This window comes from Equus caballus, chromosome 1 (assembly GCF_041296265.1).
Source record: "Equus caballus isolate H_3958 breed thoroughbred chromosome 1, TB-T2T, whole genome shotgun sequence".
Lineage (NCBI taxonomy): Eukaryota > Metazoa > Chordata > Mammalia > Perissodactyla > Equidae > Equus > Equus caballus.
Genome location: NC_091684.1, coordinates 123113567 through 123135979, shown reverse-complemented (window position 1 = coordinate 123135979; position 22413 = coordinate 123113567). Strand labels below are relative to the sequence as shown.

The 22413-nt window shown below is 41.9% G+C and overlaps 1 long non-coding RNA gene across 1 annotated transcript; it reads right to left on the bottom strand.

Moving 5' to 3' along the window:
• Positions 1-5655: 5655 nt before the first annotated feature.
• LOC138924309 (uncharacterized) lies at positions 5656-20577 on the bottom strand. Its single transcript, XR_011439282.1, has 3 exons — positions 20363-20577; positions 16736-16791; positions 5656-6602 (listed from the first exon to the last, which is right to left on the bottom strand). It is a non-coding gene; the product is annotated as an uncharacterized lncRNA (long non-coding RNA).
• Between the last annotated feature and the right edge of the window lie 1836 nt (positions 20578-22413).

Here is a 22413-nt window from a genome sequence, read left to right as displayed (position 1 = left end):
CTTCTCTTGAGTCCTTCCTAAAATAGACTAATCTGATAGAAACTCAACTGATTGTTGTACTACAATTCAATTCCAGCACTAACCACCCAGAGTTAGCACAGATCCCACAAATTAAAGGGCATGGTCCCAAATAAAAATGCCTTACTTCAGATACCAGGCACACTTAGGGTATCTCCGGGCCACTCATACTTCTGGCTGACTGGCTATAAATTCAAGGGTTTTTATGACCCCCTCAGATTTCATAATTTACTAGAACGACTCACAGAATTCAAGATAATGCTATACTTATGATTACAGTTTTATTATAAAGAATACAAATCAGGAGGACCAGGTAAATGCAGAGATGCACGGGGTGAGATGAGGGAGGTATGCAGAGGTTCCATGCCTTCTTATCAAATCAGGGCACATCACTCTCTCATTACATCAGTGTGTTCACCAACAAGGAAGCTCTACTGTGCCTTTGTGTTCAAAGATTTTATTGGAGTTTCATTACGGAGGCATGATTAATTTAATCATTGACTACATGATTAAACTCAATCTCCAGTCCCCCTCCACTCCCTGGAGGTTGGGTTTGCGAAAAGTCCCAACCCTCTAACCATATGATTAATCTTCCTGGTGACCAACCCCCATCCTGAAGTTACCTAGGGGGCCACCTTGAGTTACCTCATTAGCATACAGTGGTATTGATAGTGATCGCATAGCGGTTCAATGTGTCATGATTAACAAAGACTCTTGTATCACTTGTGAAATGCCAGGGATTTTAGAAGCCCTGTAGCAGGAACTGGGACAAAATCAATTCTTTATTATACAACAAAGACAAGACAAATTTGGGGTTATTTCCTCTTCTCCTTTTCTTCATTACTCCTCCTTTTTTCTCATTTCATTTTTTCTTTTTATCATTTTTTTTCCTTTATACTTAGAGCTTTAAATCACACTGAAGTTGCATTAAGTGGAAAAATTAATAGAAAATCACATATTACAATGATGCATGTTGCAACTGTTTCTAAACTCACACACACAAAAGAGAGCTAGAAGGGAATATGCTAAAATTTTAAATGGTGAGATTCAGGGAAATTTCCCTTTTCCTATTTCTAAACTTTTCTGTTCTTTCTAAATTTGCCAGGATGAGTACATATGACCTTTTATACAAGGTCAGTTTATAACAGAAAGTTAAAAAAGCAAAGAAAAGGAAAGAAAATGTAAATCTGGGCATTCAGGTGGAGCAATGCTGTGCAGAGGTTGTGGCTCTCAGTTCTGCATTCTTTGATTACCCAGGGGGCTGAGCTGCCTCTAGTGAAGCTGGACCACCACATGACTTCTTCTCAGAGTGGCCCACTGGCCTCCAATTCATTTCTCTGTGAACTCTAGAAACATCATTGAATTCTGAGTCCCAGTTATTTTCACTTGAAAGTTCTATAAAAACTATCTTATTATCTGGCTCCACATGTGCATTTCTTGCATACCCTTAGCCAACATCATCACTCACAAATTTCCCAGGTTCAAAATTCTAGAGTCTTCTTTTTAATTCCTTCTCATACCTAACCAAAGACACTGAAGAGTGGACGATGCTCAGGTACCATTAACTCTGCGACGTTTCTTTCCTGTGCATCTCCTCCTCTCTTGCCTGTTTCCGCTGAAGCAGACCTTCTTTCCCTTCACCAAGGCAATCACAACAACCTTCTGACTTGGCCCCACTGTCCAGTCTCTGCCCTGACACTCTCTGTTTCCTGTTGCAGACAGACTATCCATCTTCAGACGGAGCTCTGACTAAGACAACCCTTAGTTGGGACACCAGCGGTGCTTGTTCTGTAAAGAGCTGAGGCTTGCTGTGGTCTGAAGCTGATTTTCACTTCTGCATTAATGCCTCTCCCCTCCATTCCCTGGCTGACACATCCCACATTAAAGAGTTGTCTCTTCTCTGCCAGCACGGCTCTGTTGTCCAGTTCTGCGGCTTGTTCTTATTGTTCATTCTCTTTGCTGCCTAATCACTTCACAACCAACTAATGTTACATCTTAATTTTTATTTCAAATGTGTATTATTTCATGTGAAGAAAATGTAGAAAAACATAAAGAATATTAAAATTGCCCATAATCCCACTATTTAGAGATAACCACTGTTAATATTGTGGTGTGTTTTCTTTATATTACTATTGAAAATATGATTTCTGAGAACTATGTAGTATTTTTTCTTTATGACTGTGCTTTAATTTACGTGTATTTTCCTCCAACCTAATTGCTTCCAGTTCTAATTTTTAAAAATAGTTTCACAAGAGCATGATTTTTCTTAAACATTGCCTATACTTGTAGCTACTCCTTTAAATAGATTCTTAAAAGTGGGAAACCTGCATCAAAGGATGTGGGGTCCTTCAAGACTTATAAAACATTACGCAATGTTGCTTTCCAGAGAGTCTTATACCAAATATCATCATTTTTTTCTAATCATTGTCAACTTATTAAGTCAAACAGTGCTGTCTCATTTTATTTTACGTTTAGTTATCAATGAGGTTGCACATTTTTGCATCAAGCCTTGCCATTTTGATTGCTATGCTCTGGCACTTGGCCATTTCTTATTATAACATATGCTGGTGTTCAAGAGCCCACAGTGTATCACGAGGCAGCAAACCAAGACCTATGCACCAAATTGGCCACCTGTCTGTTTTTGCACAATCCATTAGCTTAACATTCTTTTTACACTTTTAAATAGTTGAAACTTTAAAAAAAGGATATTTTATGACATGTAAACTCTTATAAGACTCAAATTTCAGTGTCCATAAAAAGTTTTGTTGGAACACAGCCATGATCATTCATTTGCCTATTGTTTATGGCTGCTTTTGTGTGAAAACAGTAGAGTTGAGTAGCTGAGACCCTCTGGTTTGTAAAGCCTCAAAGTATGAGATCCTTTGCAGAATGAGTTTGCCGACCCCTGGTATACACGAAAGAGAAAAACATGAACCATTTCCCTACTGTGTCCTCCCCCTCCACTTTTTCCCTTTGTTTTTTAGCCTCAGAAATGTTACCTTTTTTATATTACAAAATAGTTCTTTTGTCTTTCTTTAGAAATTTGTCCAATGTTTTCAGGTTTAAGAAGCACTTGTTTAATAAAAAAATTGGTTAACTATTAAGCAATGTTGCTTTCTATATTTTTGACATGGTTTGCTTTTTTTAGTATTTCACTCTAGTTCATCTGTATTTGTATATCTCTAAGAAAGAAAGTTCTAATTTCATTTTCATTTTTGTTCCAAAGAGTCAATTTGCCCAATACTATTTTTTTATTTAAACAATCCTTTCCATATTGGTTTCTTTTCTTTTTTGTTTTGTGAGGAAAATTCACCCTGAGCAAACATCCATTGCCAATCTTCCTCTTTTTTTTTTTTTTTTTCTTGGAGAAAATTAGCTCTGAGCTGACATCTATGTCAATATTCCTCTAATTTGTATGTGGATGTTTCCACAGCAATGGATGATGAGTGGAGTATGTCCACACCTGGACCTGAACCCATTAACCTAGGCTGCTGAAGCAGAGAGCATAGAACTTTAACCACTTGGCCACAAGGCCGGCCCCCATACTGGTTTCTGAAACTTCTCAGACAAGACTTAATGCAGTATTCAGGACTACAGATTCTGTTCGACTGATTTATCCATTGGTTTCTGAGTCATTAAAACCCTCCTTTTTATAGGCTTAAATTTGGGGGAGAACATATGATTTCTATAATTACATTTTGTGTGTGTGCGTACAATGAATTTCTCATTCTTCTAATTTCAGATCTTTTCTTCCTCTAAAGAGTCTTTCGAGCTTTTCCTGTTGTCTTGCCAGATCATCATTTCTTCACTCAAATGCTTACTGACTGACTAATGTGGGCGTGGAGCTACAGATGGAAATGTAGGGAAGATACGGTTCCTGCACCAAGGGAACATATAGTTTAGTGAGGGGTGCTAACAAGTACATAAATTAGAGGGCATCTACCCAGAATATGGAAATCAAAGCAGATATTAAGGGTGAATAGTAGTCAGTTGGGCAAGGAAGGAGGGAGATGCTTCCCAGGCAGGGAGACTGGACGAGCTGGTGCTATGGTATATTAGGGAACTGCAAGAAGTTCATGCTACTTACTTTTTACCTTAGTCTCTTCTATTTTTTTTATCACTTTCTGTTCTTGTTTAATAGGGAAAATAATTTCTTGAATACAATTAAAGATACCAAATACTGTCCCAAAACTTTGTCTGGGTCTTGATGCCCAGTTGATATATTCTTTTATTTTTCTGAAATATTAATATAAGTTTCATAGCTTTTTTGATTTTTGCTTTGCTTCCTTTTTCTTTATGCAAATTCAGATAAGAATATTGCTTTCCGCTTAGGTAATGAAGGTTCCTCTTAGCTCCATTTAATGTGTTTTGGATTCTGATCCAACAATATAGATGGGAAAAATTGCTTCCAGGCTGATTTCCAATGTCTAGTAAGCTCGGATCTAGTGTCACACTTCTAAAAGAAGACAAAATAGCATATTCTTTGGGCTATGTGAAAAAATATAATCCTCAGAATACACTGCCACCAAGCTGTGATAGCTTCCCTCCACCACTAGCCCGAGCAATCCGTCTGCTTCTGAGAATTACACTTCTCTAATATCATCTACTACATGGAGCTTGCTTTCAGTTAGGAGGGAGAAAGTTACAGAAAACATTACCTTCACACTAACAAAGAGGAAAATCCAGATAAGCTGTAAGATTATGGTTCCAGTTGTTTTTCAGCCTTTCAGAGAGCTGAGAACACAAAGAAATCTAAATAAATTAAATTCTAGAAAGGAATGTGCTCTTCTCAGCTGAGAAGAAAACAATGACTGCTTTCATCTTTGGGGACAAGGTGACAAGAGAAACAAACTTGCAATAGATAGGAATAAGGATAAATAAGCCAAAATTTTAGCAAACATTTAATATACATGCATAATTTGCCATAATGAATTAGAAATCCAAGTAATATTAGCATAAGCATGGACACATATTTCAATGAAATGAAATGGAGAGCCCGTAAATAGGTCCACACACATAAGGTCAAGTGATATGCAAAAAAGTTACCAATGAGGGAAGGAGATTATTTTCTACAAATGGTGCTAGAACATTTGGATATTCACATAAAAAATGATTTAAGGTGGGTTATAGACCTAAATAAAAGATAAAACTATAAAATCTTAAGGAAACAGAGTATATATATAATGTTGGGGAAGATTTCTAACTCAGAGCACAAAGTGCACTGACCATTTAAATAAGTAATAAATTGAACATCATCACAATTAAAATTTTCTATTCATCCAAAGACACCAGTAAAAAAATTAGAAGACAAGCCATATATTGGGAGAAAATATTTTCAATACATACATCTGACAAAGAACTAGTGTGTACATGTGTACACATATATACATATTTTTGCGTATCAACAATAAAAATCAAACTACCCACTTTATAAATACAGACAAAAGACTTGATCAGAAAGTGCACAAAAGAAGATATACAAATGCCCAGAAATGCATGAAAAGGGGTTCAGTATCTTCAGTCATCAGAGTAATGAAAATTAAAACCATATGAAGTATTATTTCATACCCACTAGAATGGTTGAAATCAAGAAGACTGAGAATAAAATTTTTTTTTAATTATTTTATTGAGGTCATATTGGCTTATAACATTCTATAAATTTCAGGTGTACATTACTATATATCAATTTCTGTATAGACTGCATTGTGTTCACAACCAATAGTCTAGTTTTTATCCATCACCATACATATGTGTCCCTTTACTCCTTTCACCCTCCCCCCACCCCATTCCCCTCTCGTAACTCCTTATCCCTGTGTTTATCTTCCACATATAAGTGAAATCATACAGTGTTTGTCTTTCTCTGTCTGGCTTATTTTGCTTAGCATAATACTCTCAAAGTCCATTCAAGTTGTTGCAAATAGCACAATTTTGTCTTTTTATGGCTTAGTAGTATTCTACTGTGTATAGATACCACTACTTCTTTATCCATTTGTCTGTTGATGGGCACCAGTGTTGCTTCCACATCTTGGCAATTGTGAATAATTATGCAATGAACATAAGGATGCATAAATCTCTTTGAATTGTTCATTTTATGTTCTTTGGACAAATACCCACTAGTGGGATAGCTGCATCATGTATTTCTAATATTAATTTTTTAAAGAATCTCCATACTGTTTTCCATAGTGGCTGCACCAGGTTGCATTCCCATTAGCAGTGAGGGGACCCTTTTCTCCACATTCTCTCCAAATTCGTTATTTCTTGTCTTGTTAATTATAGCCATTCTGACAGATATAAGGTGATATCTCATTGCAATTTTGATTTTCATTTCCGTAATAATTGGTGATGTTGAACATCTTTTCATGTGCCTGCTGGCCTTATGTATATCTTCTTTGGAAAAATATCTGTTTGTATCTTCTGCCCATTTTTTTAATCAGATTGTTCATTTGGTTTTTGTTGAGTTGTATGAGTCCTTTATATATTTTGGAAATTAATCCTCGTCAGATATGTGATTTGCAAATATTTTCTCCAAGTTGGTGGGTTGTCTTTTAGTTTTGTTCATGGTTTCCTTTGTCTTGTAGAAGTGCCTAAGAGAAATGTGGGACACTATTAAGCACACCAACATAAGTGTAATGGAGTAAATGAAGGAGAGAGAGAAAGGAGTAGATAAAAATATTTGAAGATATAATGGATGAAAACTTCCCAAATTTCATATAAAAAACATTAATCTACTCATCCAAGAAGTTTGAAGAACTCCAAGTAGCATAACCTCCAAGAGATCCACACACAGAGTAAAAATCTGGAAGCCAAAGACAAAGAGAAAATCTTGAAAGCAGCAAGAGAAAAAAATGACTCATCACATACAAAGGAACCCCAATAAGATTAACAGCTGATTTCTCATCAGAAACAATGGAAGCCAGAAGGCAGTAGGATGACATATTCAAAGTGGGAAAAAAAAAGAGCCGTCAGCTGAAAATCTTGTATCCAGCAAAACAGTCTTGACAAAATAAGAAATTTCTAGATAAATAAAAACAGATAATTAGTTAAGTTGTTGCTAACAGACCCACCCTACAAGAAATGCTGAAGAAAATGCTTCAGGCTAATGGCAAGCAACTTCAAAATGTTAAACTAGTTATCATGTGACCCAACAATTCCACTCCTAGTTTAGTTTCCTAGGGCTTCTGTAGCAAAGGACCAAAAACTGGGTGGATTAAACCAACAGAAATTTGTTATCTTACAGTTCTGGACACTAAAAGTCTGAAATCAAGGTGTCAGTAGGGTTGGTTCCTTCTGAAGCTTCTGAAGAAGGATCTATTCCATGCCTCTCTTCCAGCTTCTAGTGGTTGCCAGAAATCTTTGGGATTCTTTGATTTGTAGCTGCATTGCTCCATTCTCTGCCTCCATCTTCACATAGCATTCTCCTCTCCTGTGTCTACATCTTCTGTGTCTCAGTATCTATGTCTTCACATAGCCTTATTAAAGGACACCAATCATTGGATTTAAGATGCACCCTAATCCATTATGACCTCATCTAATTACTAAGTAGAACTAATTACTTCTGCAAAGAGCTTATTTCCAAATAAGATCACATTCTGAGATTCTGGAAGGGTATAAATTTTGAGAGAAAGTATTCAAGCCAATATAGTATATAAATAAGAGAAATGAAAACATGTCTGTACAACATTTTGTACATGAATGTTTATAGAAGCATCATTTATAATAGCCAAAGAGGTGAAAACAATGCAAATGTCCATCAACTGATGAAAGTTTTTTTTAAAATGTGGTATATCTATACAACGGAATATTTTTCAGTAATAAAGAGGAATAAATTACCACATGGATGAACCTTGAAAACATTATGCTAAGTCAAATATGCCATTCACAAAAGACCACATATTGTATGATTCCATTTATATGAAATGGCCAAATTAGGCAAATATATAGAGACAGAACATAGATTAGTGGTTGCCAGGGGCTGGCAGTAGGGAGGTTGTAGTGCCTGACTACTGCTGAACATGATGTTTCTTTCTGATATGATGAATATATTCTAAAATTGATTGTGATGATGGTTGCACAACTCTAAACATACTAAAAGACATTGAATTGTAGAGTTTAAACAGGTGAATTATGTCATATATGATTTCTATCTCAATAAATATGGCATAAAAAATACTCACATGTGACACAGACTCCAGGCTGTGCATCAGAATCCATCCATGCTTTCTCTCATAATATGATTGTAGCTGAGTGTTTGGTCACCCAGCTAGGGGGCATATCCCCCAGCCAATGCCTCTGAAGCCACAGCTTAAGCTAAAGGTTAAGTTCTTGCTAGTGGAATGGAAGTGGTAGTGATCATGTACACATCACAGACCAGTCTTAAAACTCTGTAGCATTCTCCTGCATGTTGTGTCCCCTTCCCAAGAGATGGAACATAGGGACATCTGAAATCCTGCTTCAACCAAACAAAAAAGGATAAAGTTCTAGGTGGCATGAAAACAAGAGAGAAGGAACCTTACTCCTTGAATGCCCACATAGAGCCAAGAGTTTTTATATATTTCCTGGTGTTTTATGTGAGAAAAAAATGAACATCTTTGTACTTATGGTACTAAACTATTATTGATTCTCTTGCAGCCACTTTGCCTTGTCCCTGCCTAATACAATATCATCCCTTATTGTTTGATGCCTTTTCTTGTCATGATCTACTGCCAACATGGGGACTAGGAAAATAAGCAACCATGACACTCTCTATAGACGATCATATTAATTCCTCAAAGGGCACTGGGACTTGCTTGCTGAGCAAAAGCCCCTAGGCCCATTGCAACCATGTGTCCTTCTGGCTTCCTTCTGGGCAGGCAGCCCAGATACCAGCGTTTGTAAGGATTTGGGCCTGGCCAGCCTGGATCCTCCCTTATCCCACGAGAAGTACATCCCGTCTTACAGGGACACAGAGCCTCTCCATGTGAGCCACTGTTCCTGGGAATGCTGGTCGTACCAAGGACAGCCTTGGCAAGCGTGCGGCCTTTGTTCCTCTGCCCACTTAAGCAAGCTTCTCTTGGGGGGCAATTGCAGGTGCACACTTCTGTCCAGCTGGCCACCACTGGACACTCTCCTGTAAGTAGGACCCAATAAACCTATATGTCTCCTTCACAGTCTCCAGGTCATTTCTTCGCTCTCTCGGCAGGATATCCTGCCACCCTAGCCCAGCTGGGCTTGCGGCCTTATACACGGTGAGCCAGCCAGGAGGCCAAGGAAAGCCCCCGTGAGCGCCAAGACAATGAGTGATGGAGAAGGGAGCTCCATGGGGAAATCCTGAGTTGGCTGGTGTCCTCCCTGTGGGGGCCAGTCATCACCATCCCTTATGGATGGGGCCCACTGCATGAGTAAGGGGATGCCCCAAAAATGCCAAAGGGCCTAGGGGAAGTCCTGGGCATGGCTGATGTGGGAAAATGGAAAGTAGAAGCCCAGGGGGTAGCTGCTGCGGAGGGGTGGCCCCTCCTTGCCGCTGTGCACTTAGCAACAGAGGCCGAAACGGAAGCTAGAGAGAAGGTGAGCCAGCTGCAAGAGGAGTTAAAATTAGAAAGGGAAGAACGCTGGTTTGTGTCAAAACTACCAGGGCTCTGTCCACACACCCAGGGGAGTCTGAGAAGAGGACAGAGCTCTGACCAGCCCTGACTGGCAGGGGCAGGTCCCACCATCTGCCTCTGCCTGTTCCGCATGCGCATTCCCCTAGGTGGGGTTATACTGCCACAGAGCTGGTGGAGCCAGGGAACGAGTGAAGTAAATAGACCTGAAAAGGAAGACAATTTGAGGGCAGGGGAATTTTTAACAATAGTTATGTTTTATGGTGTAAACCCTTGAGAGACAGCTTCCAAATCTTTTCGGTAACTTGAAACTTTAGAGTTTTGCTAAAGTAAGTTAAATGGTAAAAATTCAGTGAATATCTAGGTTATTTTCCAAACAAGATAAAATATTAGATATTGTTTACTAAACAGATTTGTTTGCCTTTGTTTACTTCTCTCAAAGAAACTAAAAGATGCTTGGGGTTATTGATAAACAAGTTTTGTACATGCTGAGGAATTTTCTATGAGAAAACACCTATTTCTAGAAAGTCTCTATAGGAGGAAAGTAAAATGTATGTTTCCAATAAAGAAGGTATAAAGAATAGAGATATTTTTCTTTGTCTTGTTAAAAAAGATAAATTTGTCCTAAAGTACTAGGAAGGGAAAGAACAAAAGAAGACATGGGATAAATTCTAAAAGTAAAAAGTAAGTGACAGAAGGTTTGTGAAAGTAAAACCATGAGGAGTTTTGTGTATGGTCAAGTTGGCTGACATAAAAATAAATGTTTCAATATGAAAAGTAAGGCAGTCACAGAAACAGCTACTGGCTCCAGTGCCTGCACAGGAGCAAGGACGGGCCAGGAGTGCGTCCTGCCAGGACAGAAAGAGCCTGTGAGGGCAGGGAGAACACAGTGGATACCTGGTCCAGCCACCCTGCACCAGCACAAACAAAAGGCAGCAGCAAGTCCCCGCCCCTCCCTTCTCTCCAGTGGCATGACTGAGGACGAGCAAGGCTCAAAGAAAGCAGTCTGCCCAGCCACTGACTGCTGTAGGCCAGGGAAGCAACAAGCACCCCTTTGGGGGAAAAAAAGTGATAAACAACCAAATGCTGTTCTTGCAGCTTTAACAGCGCCTCCGGTGACAGCCTGGGAACAGCCTAGCCCCCTCAACTAGGGGGAGGGCCAGAGGACCTTGACCCATCCCTGCAGCGCCATGCAGGTGGCTCAGGTATTGGGAACTAAAAGCCGTGCATGGAAATAATGTATTGGTCTGCAGGAGCAAGAAGCATTTTGCTGTGGGGGGTGGAAATGAACAAAATGACTTCTATCACTTCCCACCCCACCCTATGGCAATGCTGCTATTACACCATCCATGGACAAAACCCCCGATGTTACTTTGTTTCATTATATTGATAATATCATGTTAAACTCGGAGTCTTTTCCAGACCTTCAAGAAGCCTCCTGCTCCCTCATCACCCACCCATGCCAACGAGGATGGGTAGTAAAGGACAGCAAAGTGCAAGGGTCTGGGTTGTCTGTCAAGTATTTGGGTGGTATCTGGTTGGGTAAGACAAAAGCGCTTCCTGCTACCGTTATAAATAAGATAGAGGCTGCCTGGCCCCTTTAAAAGTTGGTGCCAAAGGGTATTATCTGGGACTGGGGGACCACCAAGCAGGAGGCCTTCACCTAAGCCAAAATAGCCATAAAACAAATTCAATCCTTGGGTGTTTTAACACAAAGACAACCATGGGAATTGGTTGTTTCCAGTTACCCAGAGGGGTTCGAATGGGTCTCTGGCAGAGACAAGGCAATAAACCGAGTGCCCCTTGGCTTCTAGTCTCAATTGTGGAAAGGAGCTGAAAACCGGTACAGTGCCCTGGAACAACAATTGTGTGCTGCTTACCTGGCCCTTCAGCCAGTGGAGCCCATGACCCGCTCTCTGCCAGTCACGGTCTGGACTTATTTGTCCATTACGAGGTAGCTACGGGATGCTTTCCAAAAGCCCCACTGGAACAGCCCAAACACAGACACTAGCAAAATGGCATACATATTTACAACAATGAGGGACCTTCACCAGCAGTCCCCTAACTGCAGAATTGCATGCCATCCTAGGACCAGTAACATATACCACAGAAGAACCAACCCTGTTAGATGAGGTACCTGTGCCTAAAACCTTGCCAAACATATGAGGGGGAGAAGGGCCAATCCGGGTGGAGGCCTGATATAGGAATGGCTCTGCAAGAGGAAACCTCCCCCGGTAGACAGCAGTGGCCATGCAACCTTCAACTGACAGCATGTGGTTGGACTCTGGCTCTGGGTATAGCAGTCAATGGGCCAAATTGCGGGCTGCCTGGATGGTGTTGACTCGAGAGCCCCATCCAATATGTCTATGTACGGACAGTTGGGCAGTCTATAAAGAGCTCACCATGTGGATGGCCTAATGGGCACGACAAGAGTGGACTATTAATGGTTGCCCTTTGTGGGGGGCAGAACTCTGGGATGATATGTAGCAATGGGTCCGGGGAATGACAATAACAGTATACCATGCGTCTGCACATCAGGCAGCAACACCGCCAGGAAACCAGCAGGCAGATGAGTTAGCTCGAATTCGCCTCCTGGAAGAAGCACCAGCCGAGAGAGTGGCAGAATGGCTACACAAGAAGACTGGACATAAAGGACAAAGAACCCTCTGGGCCATTCCCTGGGACACAGGCCCAAATAGCCAGAGGCCACCAGGCTGCCCAATGCTGGCAAGTGGACTACCTCAGCCCCTTGCCTCTCTCTGATGGCTGTCAATATGCTCTTACTTATGTGGACACACATGCAAGACTGCCGCAGGCATATTCTAGCAAGAGGGCCACACAGAAGACCACCACAAGAGGCCTGGAACACCTCTGTGCTGCATACGGTGTTCCCAAGGACATTGACAGTGACCAAGGTATGCATATTACTGGCCACCAGGTACAGATGTGGGCTGATCAAACGGACATACATTGGCATTTTCACCTGCCATACAATCCCATGGCCACAGGAGTGGTGGAACTAATGAACAGCCTGCTGAAACAACAACTAAAGACAGATGACAGGACTCTGGCCCATTGGACAACACACCTGACAATGGTAATATGCCAACTAAATTAACATGAGAGACGCACTCAACCCAGTGCCTATTGGATGTTGACACAAGGACCTGATCCGACAGTCTGTCTACAGACAAGAGCTAATCAAAGAGAGAAATTGTAACCACAGCTGTGCACTCAGAACAACTTGCATTTGCCTCTGTCACAAGAGCTCCCTACTGGAACCCACGTGGTCACTTGCCCCTGGGACTGGCAGGTGGGGCCCCGCTGGTGTGTTCTCTTAGCTCCTTGGGGAAGAGGTTTGGAGCAGGCTGTCACAGTGACGCCTTTTATCATCAGGGGAGGGGGGCCACGCCAAAACTTCCAAACTTACTAATGCAGGGCCTCCAATTCCTTAAGGTACCTTTATCGTTTCCCTCTGGTGTGTTGTTGTTCCTCCCTTATCCTACAGTACTGCCCCTCTGGTGCTCACACCAACTGGACAATATGCTATTGCTGGCCTGGCTTGAAACCACAAGCTGGTACCATGCTGACTCAAGGCACTGGAACTGCATGAGTCTTGCTGGACGGTCATGACCTCCCGTTTCTGGTCCCCTCTAAACATCTTACTTTTCGTCCTTAGGACAACATCTGCTAACCTTTTTGCTGCCTGGGCACACCCCATTACTGATGTACAAAATCGCTCCAATTGCTAGGAAGGCGAACTGCCTCTCCCTTCAACCACGGGCTTACCATGACGTCTCCAAGCTGCCAATGCCTCTGACTGAAGAGCCCTGTGAGAGTGGAAAAGTGTCCCCCACTTTCCCATTCCTACCCCCTCCCATCAAGTAGCCTGTCTTTACCTCTTATGCTGCCATGCGAAAGTATATCTTTCAGCTTGTGCGTGAGCAGGCTAATGTAACTCTGAGAGTGGGGTACTCTCTTTTTGATGGGGTAGGATGGTTGACTGCTGTACAAATAGAATTGAAGGGTTTTCTTCCCTGGTGCATTGAACGTCATAATAACTCTGCACCATCAAATGAAAGTATTGCAAAAAATATGGGGTGGATACCTAAAGCAATGTGTAACCAAACGGTTATCATTACCACTGATATGTGGCTGGGAAAACAAAACAACACCATGAAAGAGGCCTATGCCTCTCCTCAGGGGTGGTTGTGGGCTTGTGGAGCCCACGACTGCCCTATAATTGGACTGGCAGATGCACACGGGGGCCCCCCTACATTCCTGCATGCATCCTGTCTTCTCTTCAAAGGCTTCCTTCTAATTGGGAGGCAGTCCGTGCATGACATACTGCTGGATGGTTTTACCCCCTCGCCATCTTTTCTCCACAGGCTGCAATTATGGTTGTAGAATGGCAAGTGTCTGCCTTAGCTCAACATATGGCAACAGCCTTCAATAATACCGGACATGCAATAACTCTACTAAATGAAGAAACCACCCAGATGAGACAAGTAGTGTTACAAAATAGAATGGCCTTGGACAGGCTTACTGCAGCCCAACGAGGGACCTGTGCCCTAACCAAAGTAGAATGCTGTGTGTATATCCCTGATTATGCTCACAATGTTTCCTCTGCAATGGCCTCCTTACATGCTCACATACAGGCCATTGACAACCTATCCACCGATCCATATCTACTTGGATACAATCCTTCCCCTCCACCTGGCGACATGTTTTCTTTGGTATCATTGCCTTTTTATTGTTTGTTTTATTCTCATGTTGCGCTCTCTATTGCTGTTGTGGTATCTAGTTACAATGCTCCTCCTTGTGTCTGGCTCAAGGGACTCCGTGGAAGAATGACGTGATAAGATTGTGAGGGCCATTAGGACACATGGTGGGTGGAGTATAGGGCCTGGGCTTTGCTTGTTCAGCAAAAGCCCCCAGGCCCATTGCAACCATGTGTCCTTCTGGCTCCCTTCTGGGCAGGCAGCCCAGATACCAGGATTTGTAACAATCCCGGCCTGGCCAGCCTGGCACCCCCTTATTTCAAGAGAAGAGCATCGCATCTTACAGGGACACAGAGCCCCTCCATGTGAGCCACTGTTCCTGGGAACCCTGGTCGTACCAAGGACAGCCCTTTGGCAAGCATGCAGCCTTTGTTCCTCTGCCTACTTAAGCAAGCTTCTCTTGGGGGGTGGTTGCAGGTGCACACTTCCGTCCAGCGGGCCGCCACTGGACACTCTCCCATAAGTAGTGCCCAATAAACCTAGATGTCTCATTCACAGTCTCCAGGTCATTTCTTCGGTCTCTCGGCAGGATATCCTGCCACCCTAGCCCAACTGGGCTTGTGGCCTTACAGGCACTTAATTAGAAGTCTTAGTTGATGACACCTGGGAGCAACTTTGCTTGTTTTGAAAATCACGAGAAAAAAATAAAGCTATAGGAAAAGACATAATCAAGGGAAGTGAGTAAGGATAACAAAGATAATTAGAGAGAGTTAAGGGAGTTAGAAATAGGAGGGAAAAAGTCTGAAAAACAGAGAAAGAAAGATAGATCAATGATGTTGTAAAACATTATTTTCACTAATTCCATTCCATTAATTAAAATTCATTTAATTTCATTTCATTAAATCCTATATGACAGGATTTTTTGGGTGTGGGGGACAAAAATCCTATTTGCCAAGGCTAGACTTTGGACACGGAGTATCCCGTAATAAATCTCTGCTCCAAACATGTCGTTCCCTCCTGTTGTCAGAAGAACTGTGAGATGGCTCCCAGGAACTTTGCTCCCTGGTGATACTCTTGAGATTATCATATATTATATTGCAAAAAGGGAGATTATGTGGGTGGGTCTAATCTAGTCAAATACACCCTTTAAAAGCAGAATTTTCTTCAGCTGGTGATAAAAGAAGTTAGCTTTGAAGTATGAGAAGGACTCAACGTGCCGTTGCAGGTTTAAAGATGGAGGGAGCCACAAGAGGAAGAATGAGGGCAGCCTTAAAAATCTGAGAGAGGCCTCAGCTGAAAGCTGACAAGGAAACAGGGACCTCAGTCCTATAATCGCAAGGAAAGGAAGTCTTCCAACCACTTGAATGAGCTGGAAATAGGATTCATCCCCAGTGCCTCCAGATAAGAACCCAGTAGAGCCAATATCTTTCTTTGGCCTTGTGAGATCTTAAGCAGAGGACTCAGCCGTGCCTGCCCAGACTTCTGACCTGCACAACTAGGAGACAAAAATTTGCATTATTTTGTGCTGCTAAATTTGTGGCAATTTGTTATCGGCAATAGAAAACTAGTACAACTCCCCAAGTCATGGAGGTAGGTGCAAATGCTTAAAGGTATGGTGGTCAAAGGAAGGAAGGTGGGGCTGAGCCCAGTGAGTGGAAGCTAGAAGGCAGAATTGTTGAAGGGGAAAGGATGTAAGCCAGGTGATGAGGAAACTGTGGAGCTGATCTCCGTTATGAAGAAGCCCTGATGATGTCCAAGACTCAAAAGGTTATGGTTATCTCAGGAACTGATGTCCATAGGGTGCCCCCTGTGTGTGAGAGATCACACTGAGCGGCCCACTCACTTGGCGTTCACCTTTCATGCACTCTCCTGGTTGATTACAGCCAGTCACTAGCCAGAAAATGAGAAGAGAGGGAGATGGATCGAGGGAGTTAACTAAAGATAGACAGGTATGAGGATGTTCACAGAACAGTCTGGGGGAAAGAGATGGTATTTATGTGAGGGATGGAGGTGTTAGCTAATGCACCACAGTGCACTTGTCTCCGTTCACTTATTCATTTACTAAGTACACATTTATTTAACACTTATTATAGGCTGATCATATTGTAAAACAAAACAGACATGGTTCCTAAGCTCATGGACCTTACAGTCTGCTGAGGAGTCAGAATATAAAAGTAAATAGGAATAAACATAAAACAATAATGGTAAAATTTAGAAAAAAAGAAAAAGTCTGAGGGTTTTCAAAGGACGGAGTTCTTTTAATAGTGAAAAGTTAGACAACCTGGAAATATCACAGGCAACCCGACTGAGCCACAATCCTGGGGAGGGAAGGATGAGAGTAATTGGACTGGGAGGAGGGACTAAGGGAGGTCGGAGCTCTGCGTCTTATGGCAATGCAGGACTAACCCCAAATCTCACCCATTCAGGAGCAAGGATGCTTATCGATCTGTTTATCCTCAGGATCCATGTAAAAGCTGGAAATAGAACACATCAAAGCATTCATTTCAGTTTTAAGGAGCTGTTAAAGGATGACGAGAGTGTCCATGAAGTGTTTGTGCTGTGTGATTAAATAACTTCCATATAATATTATCATTAGTTCAGATGAGGGTGCAAAGTGGGCTAGGTGTCAGGGGAGGGGGGAGGGTGTCTACGACTGTGGGCAACTTGCTTGGTGGCTCATGTCAACATTAAAAACAGGCAAAAATATCAGTGTCTTATTTTTCTCACTCTCCAAATAAGTAGGAATTGACTTGCAATACCAAATGCAGCAATCACTGGAGGGTTTTCAGGCAGCCACCCATGTGGAATTTAAGGCATTATGCAGGATTAATTACCTAATAATTCAAGAAGGTTGTGTTTGTGAAGAGAGCATTTAAAGCATTCCTGGTGGCAGATTGTGCTGCTAGCAAGAAAAAAGATGCTTTGATATTGCTCAGTTTCTAAATGCATTTCCTTTAAGAAAAACTTGTGCTGGCATGTAAATAACTGCTGTCTTCCTCTGGGATTCTAATTACAGCCATCCTAAAGCAATGGTCCTTCCCATTTTGCCAAGGAAGGAGGTACATTAAGATGCACATGAAATGGCATAGCTGCCCATGAGCATTAGGCACAGCAGCCCCCTTTTCATCTTTCCTTCTCAGCAGTTGTCTATGCACATATTAAAAATCTACCTCTGCCTTGATGTATTCAAATTCTTTCAGAGTTCATAGGTTTATTATGAGGTAGATTTTGTTTTAGAAAGAGCTTCAATTCTAGAAATGCAATCACCTCAGTATCACTTTAGAGGGAGATGTTTTTTGTAGCCAGTGTTATAGGTAAACTCTAACTATGAAGAAAGCAGAAGAACTGCAGGAGCACTGATGGGGTTTCAAAGGGGGTACTTTGTGAAGTGTCATCATTAGTTGAGGTGATCCTATACCTGCTCTCCAAGCCATTGTGTAAAGATACTAAGTGAATCTGGGGTCCTCCTATAATATGCAAGAAAGTGACTGAAAACCTTTCTTACTCTACAGATAGTGACGACTCTAAAGGGTAAGGTATAAAATACAAGTGATCATAATTGCAATTCCATCACTGGAATGTCATTCAACCATTCATGTTAAGGTATGAAACTAGAATGGAAAAATGTGATGGAATGTGAAGTAATCAAATTAAGAAATAAAACTGTACCAATAGTATCTTTCTCTCTATTTTAATCTTTTTTTAAAACATTAAAACCGAAAAGAAATAGACCAGATGATTCTTTTTTACTTTTTCTCTATTTACCAAATGCCTTTACTGAGTATGCAGTACTTTCCTAGTGATAAAGGAAAGGAAAGAAAACAAGAAGGGGTAAAAGCGAGCCCTGGGCAGGCCTGGACTCCTGGAGTGAGGGCAAGGTTGTGCTACTGAAGGGCATGAGCCTGAGCTCAGCTCCTCCCATGGCTTCCTTTTCCATTTTGGAGTAAGGAGCAAACAATAAGACAATTTCCAACGATAGGCAGGAAGGATATTTCTAGACATACCTACATATCTCATCTCCTCTAACTAGGCAAAATCGCTTGAGGCCAGAAACTTAAATTGCCTTGTACATTATTCTTGGTTGGGGCCATGAATGAGGGCAGATTTATTTGCATAACAGGTATATTTTTTAAGCAGGCTTTGATCATTCTCTTTGATCATGTGGTGTAGGAAATAGGACACAATGTAGGTGGCTCTGGTTTTCCCAACTGCAGTGACCAGTCTTTCATGCCAGTAAGTATTCCATGGCCAGCTTTCACAACTTCCAGTCTCTCAACATGGCTGCAGGATGCTTCTGTTTGTAGAAGGAAGCTGGCCTGCGATGGCGCATTGGGGGAGGGAATCCCACAAAATCAAAGTTCAGGGGAATTTAGGACTGTGTCCAGCCACTATCTCCAGCCTTCTAGCTGCAGGAACCCCCTTGATCACCACCCCAGCCAGCTCTCCCTCCAGCCCCCTGCTCTGTCTGCTCTCTATCTGAGGCTTCCTCTCATCTCAACACTTGCTGCTGGCCTTGTCCCTCTTCAGGGAAACCTTCTCACCCTCTGTAAGCCTCTCGCAAATGCCTAGTGCTTGTCTTTCCCGTGCTTCTAACTAACATTCAATTATCTGTCGTCACTTCTGTAATGCCTGTCTTCCCTGTAATTCTGTTGGACCACAGAGAGAAATAATGTACAGCCATGCAACACTATATCCTCAGCCCTTGGTACTATGCCTGGAACACAGTAGGTGCTTCATAAATGTTTCTGGCTGGCTCTTGGACTGACTGACTGTACATGAATGCTGTGTCCTTGCAAACATGCTGGTAAAGTGTGCTGCCCAGACCTAGGTTAGAGAGCACGAGTGTGTAAACCTGACTGGTGTAAGTGTGTGTGTGTGTGCGTGTGTGTGTACTCTATTGCTGCTCTTGGTTGTTTGAGCATAACAGCAAGGCTTTCAAAGCCAGCAAGAACCAACTAATGTTGATACTATTCAGATGCCTCCAAGTTCACGTCTTTCTATATTAAGCTATATTCCAACTCTGTTCCTTGTGTTTTCCAAATATGTATTTATTCAAATCTAAATTAAGATTTACATTTGGCTTTGTAAACAGCAGGGAACCTCCAGTCTAAGCCTCGGAATATCTCTGTCCATAACTGTTCTGATTGCTGCTCTTGTTTGGCTCTGACAAATCTGTATTTCACACCATCTTTCTCCAAATCATTCACTGTTCCTGTAAACCTTCCAGGCTAGATACTCACTGCTTTGTTAAATCGGCATGGTCTGATTCATTCCCTTACTGAAGATTCATTCCCTTACTGGAGATAAGAAGCCAATGTTCTTGGCTTCTCTCCACTCTGCACTTTCATTCAGTTCAAGCTGCATTAACAAGTGTTTCCTGTGCAAAGCCTTGCATTTGGAGTGTGTGGGCACAAAAGGACACAGAGTCCAGGTGAACTCTAGAAACCCCTGAACCACAGGTTCTGAGTGCAGGCCTTATTTTCCAGTAAGTATTCAGAAGCCTATGTGTTCATGGTCTGAAGAGTCCAACAGTGCAGTCAAGTCAATAATTGCAATCTCAGCAGGGGTAGACAGGTGTCTTGTGGTTGGGATAGCATTCCTTTGAAAGGCAGGACTCTTCTCTCCCAAGTCTCCAGACAAAGCTTCCTCCCTGGGTGTATGTTTCAACCCAGGCTCTTCTAGGCCCCCTATCTTCTTCCTCTAGAAATTGGTGGGCTCCTGCCAGTCTCCCCGTGAGACAGACATCTCAGTCACAGGAGTCCCCACCCTCTTCCCCACCCTGCTAAGATTCTCAGTAGGCAGCTCATGTTCCAAATAAACTCCTTTCTCTTACATTCCATTATTTGAATTTGTCCCCATCATACTGAATATCGAGCCTCTTAAAAATTGCTTCTGACAATAATAACTATGTTTTAGTTCTGGGAACTTTATTCACCAGTTTTTGTGTTACTTTTCCTAGCTTTGCTTGATCAGAGTTGTTCTCCTTCCTTATCCTTCTATGTGATGCAAGTGACCCTGTAACAGACAGTCCTGGGGATGACATACCCTGGGCTTCCCTCTCCACTGCTGGAAAGTTGTCAGACAGCCTGGACCCTGCTCAGAGGCACTCTCTTTAAGGATGGTGGGCACACCTGTTGTGTGCAGAGGAGGGGAAAGGATCCAGGCAGTGTGTCCTGGAACATTAAGTTCCTCATGGTTAGTTAGCCATGTGCCCCTGGGCTGAACTATCCACACCAAGATGGCAGAGGGGGCCAAGAGGGGCCAGGTGACTGCATGAGGTGACGATCCTTGAGAGTGACAGGAGGCTTGGGTGTTAACTAGAAAGGAGTGCCGGATCTCTGTTGTCAGAGACTGAGACCCAGTAAACTAAGGCATGTTTGGATAACTGAGTAGAGCAACATCAGCCCTGTGACAAGGCAACAGGGCCTCCCATGGGAGATGACAGAGCTCTAGGAGGAGAATGCTGGGGACCACAGGGGAGCCAGGAGCCATTGGCAATAAGGGGAAGAAGGAGAGCAGCCTGAGGAACCAGAGGGTGGTAGGCTGTTCTCAGGGCCAGAAATTTGCAGAAGCTGACTTATAGACATTGATATGATTAATTTCCAAGTAGCTTTTGGGCCAAAATGGCAAAAAACAAGGTTGGGTGGATGAATTTGTTACTTCTAAACAGCTTGTGGCAATAAACTGTCATACCTTTTATTATGTTTATAGCTCATTTTATTATCAGCACTATTCAAAATAGCCAAGACATGGACACAACCTAAGTGTCCATCAATGGATGAATGTATGAAGAAGATGTGGTATATATACACAATGCAATATTATTCAGCCATGAAAAAGAAGGAAATCTTGCATTTGCAACAACAGAGATGGACCTTGAGAGAGTTATGCTAAGTGAGATAATTCAGACAGAAAAAGAAAAATACTGTCTATTATACTTAGCATATTCAGTATTCAAACAGAACCAGAATAGTAATAAAAAGGAGTGTGCTCCTTTTGATGAAGAAATCAGTTATTTTTAGTTGTGAGATAAATTTCAGTCAATTCAACTTTTCTTTGTACAACTCTGGCAATTGATGGGTTTTTTCCCCCATAATCCCAGTTTTTAAAAAACCCAAACATTTATTCCAAGTGCAATTATCAAAATCCTTTTTAGACGTAAGATAGAAAATTCCAGCTAATTACAAATGTGATCCACTAAAGGACATTTAACAAGACAAATTTATAAACTCAGAGTTTGTACCAGTCAAACTTTTCTAGCAAACAGTGCAATATTCATGCATTGTCACATGGTCAGATACAAAGCAGACTCTCTAAGAGGTTATGCATTTAAATGATCAATACTCAGACTTGTCTTTCTTGTTTGCAAATTGTAGTTGCTACTGTCATAGGCCACTATGAATGGGAAGGCTGACAGTAGAAAACACTGTGTTATTATCTATTAAAGTTACACTTTTAAATTTCTTTCTCATAAGAAATTAATGTATACTGACTTTTTTCTTGTAACTTCAAAATTTACAATTATGCAATAGAGCAATCTAGATACCATGACAGATCTTTCTGCTGAACTAAAACTGGAAAAAATATGACAGGAAATATTTTTATATGCAGCAATAACTTGGCAAGTGAAAGCAGAATTTTCTGCAGCCAAACTCTAAGTGAAAGTTGAAACCCAGGGAGGTAAGCTGGTTTTGCTTTGAAGGCATCTGACAAACACAGTGAACCTCAGCCTTGGGTTCTAAGGCCTGATGGAAGAGGGAGAAGAAGCTCAGACCCTGCCCAAACTGGGGGCACAGTAGACAGCCTTCCCACCTCAGGTAGTCACTGTGGTATAAGATAGACTCAAAATAAACTCATCATCCCTCAGGACTATGTAGGGGAGGAAGACATTTCCTCTACCTGCTCTGGGTTCTTCCAGCCGGAGAGCAGATTAAATTCACATGAGACAGAATAACAGGAGAAAATTAAACAAAGCTTTATAACTTGTACACATGGGAGAGGCTCTGGCAACCTGAGCAACTCCCCAAAATGGCTGAAGTTACCACCTTAAATATCATCTTCCGTTAAAGATAAAGGAGGATGTTGGGGGAGGTTAC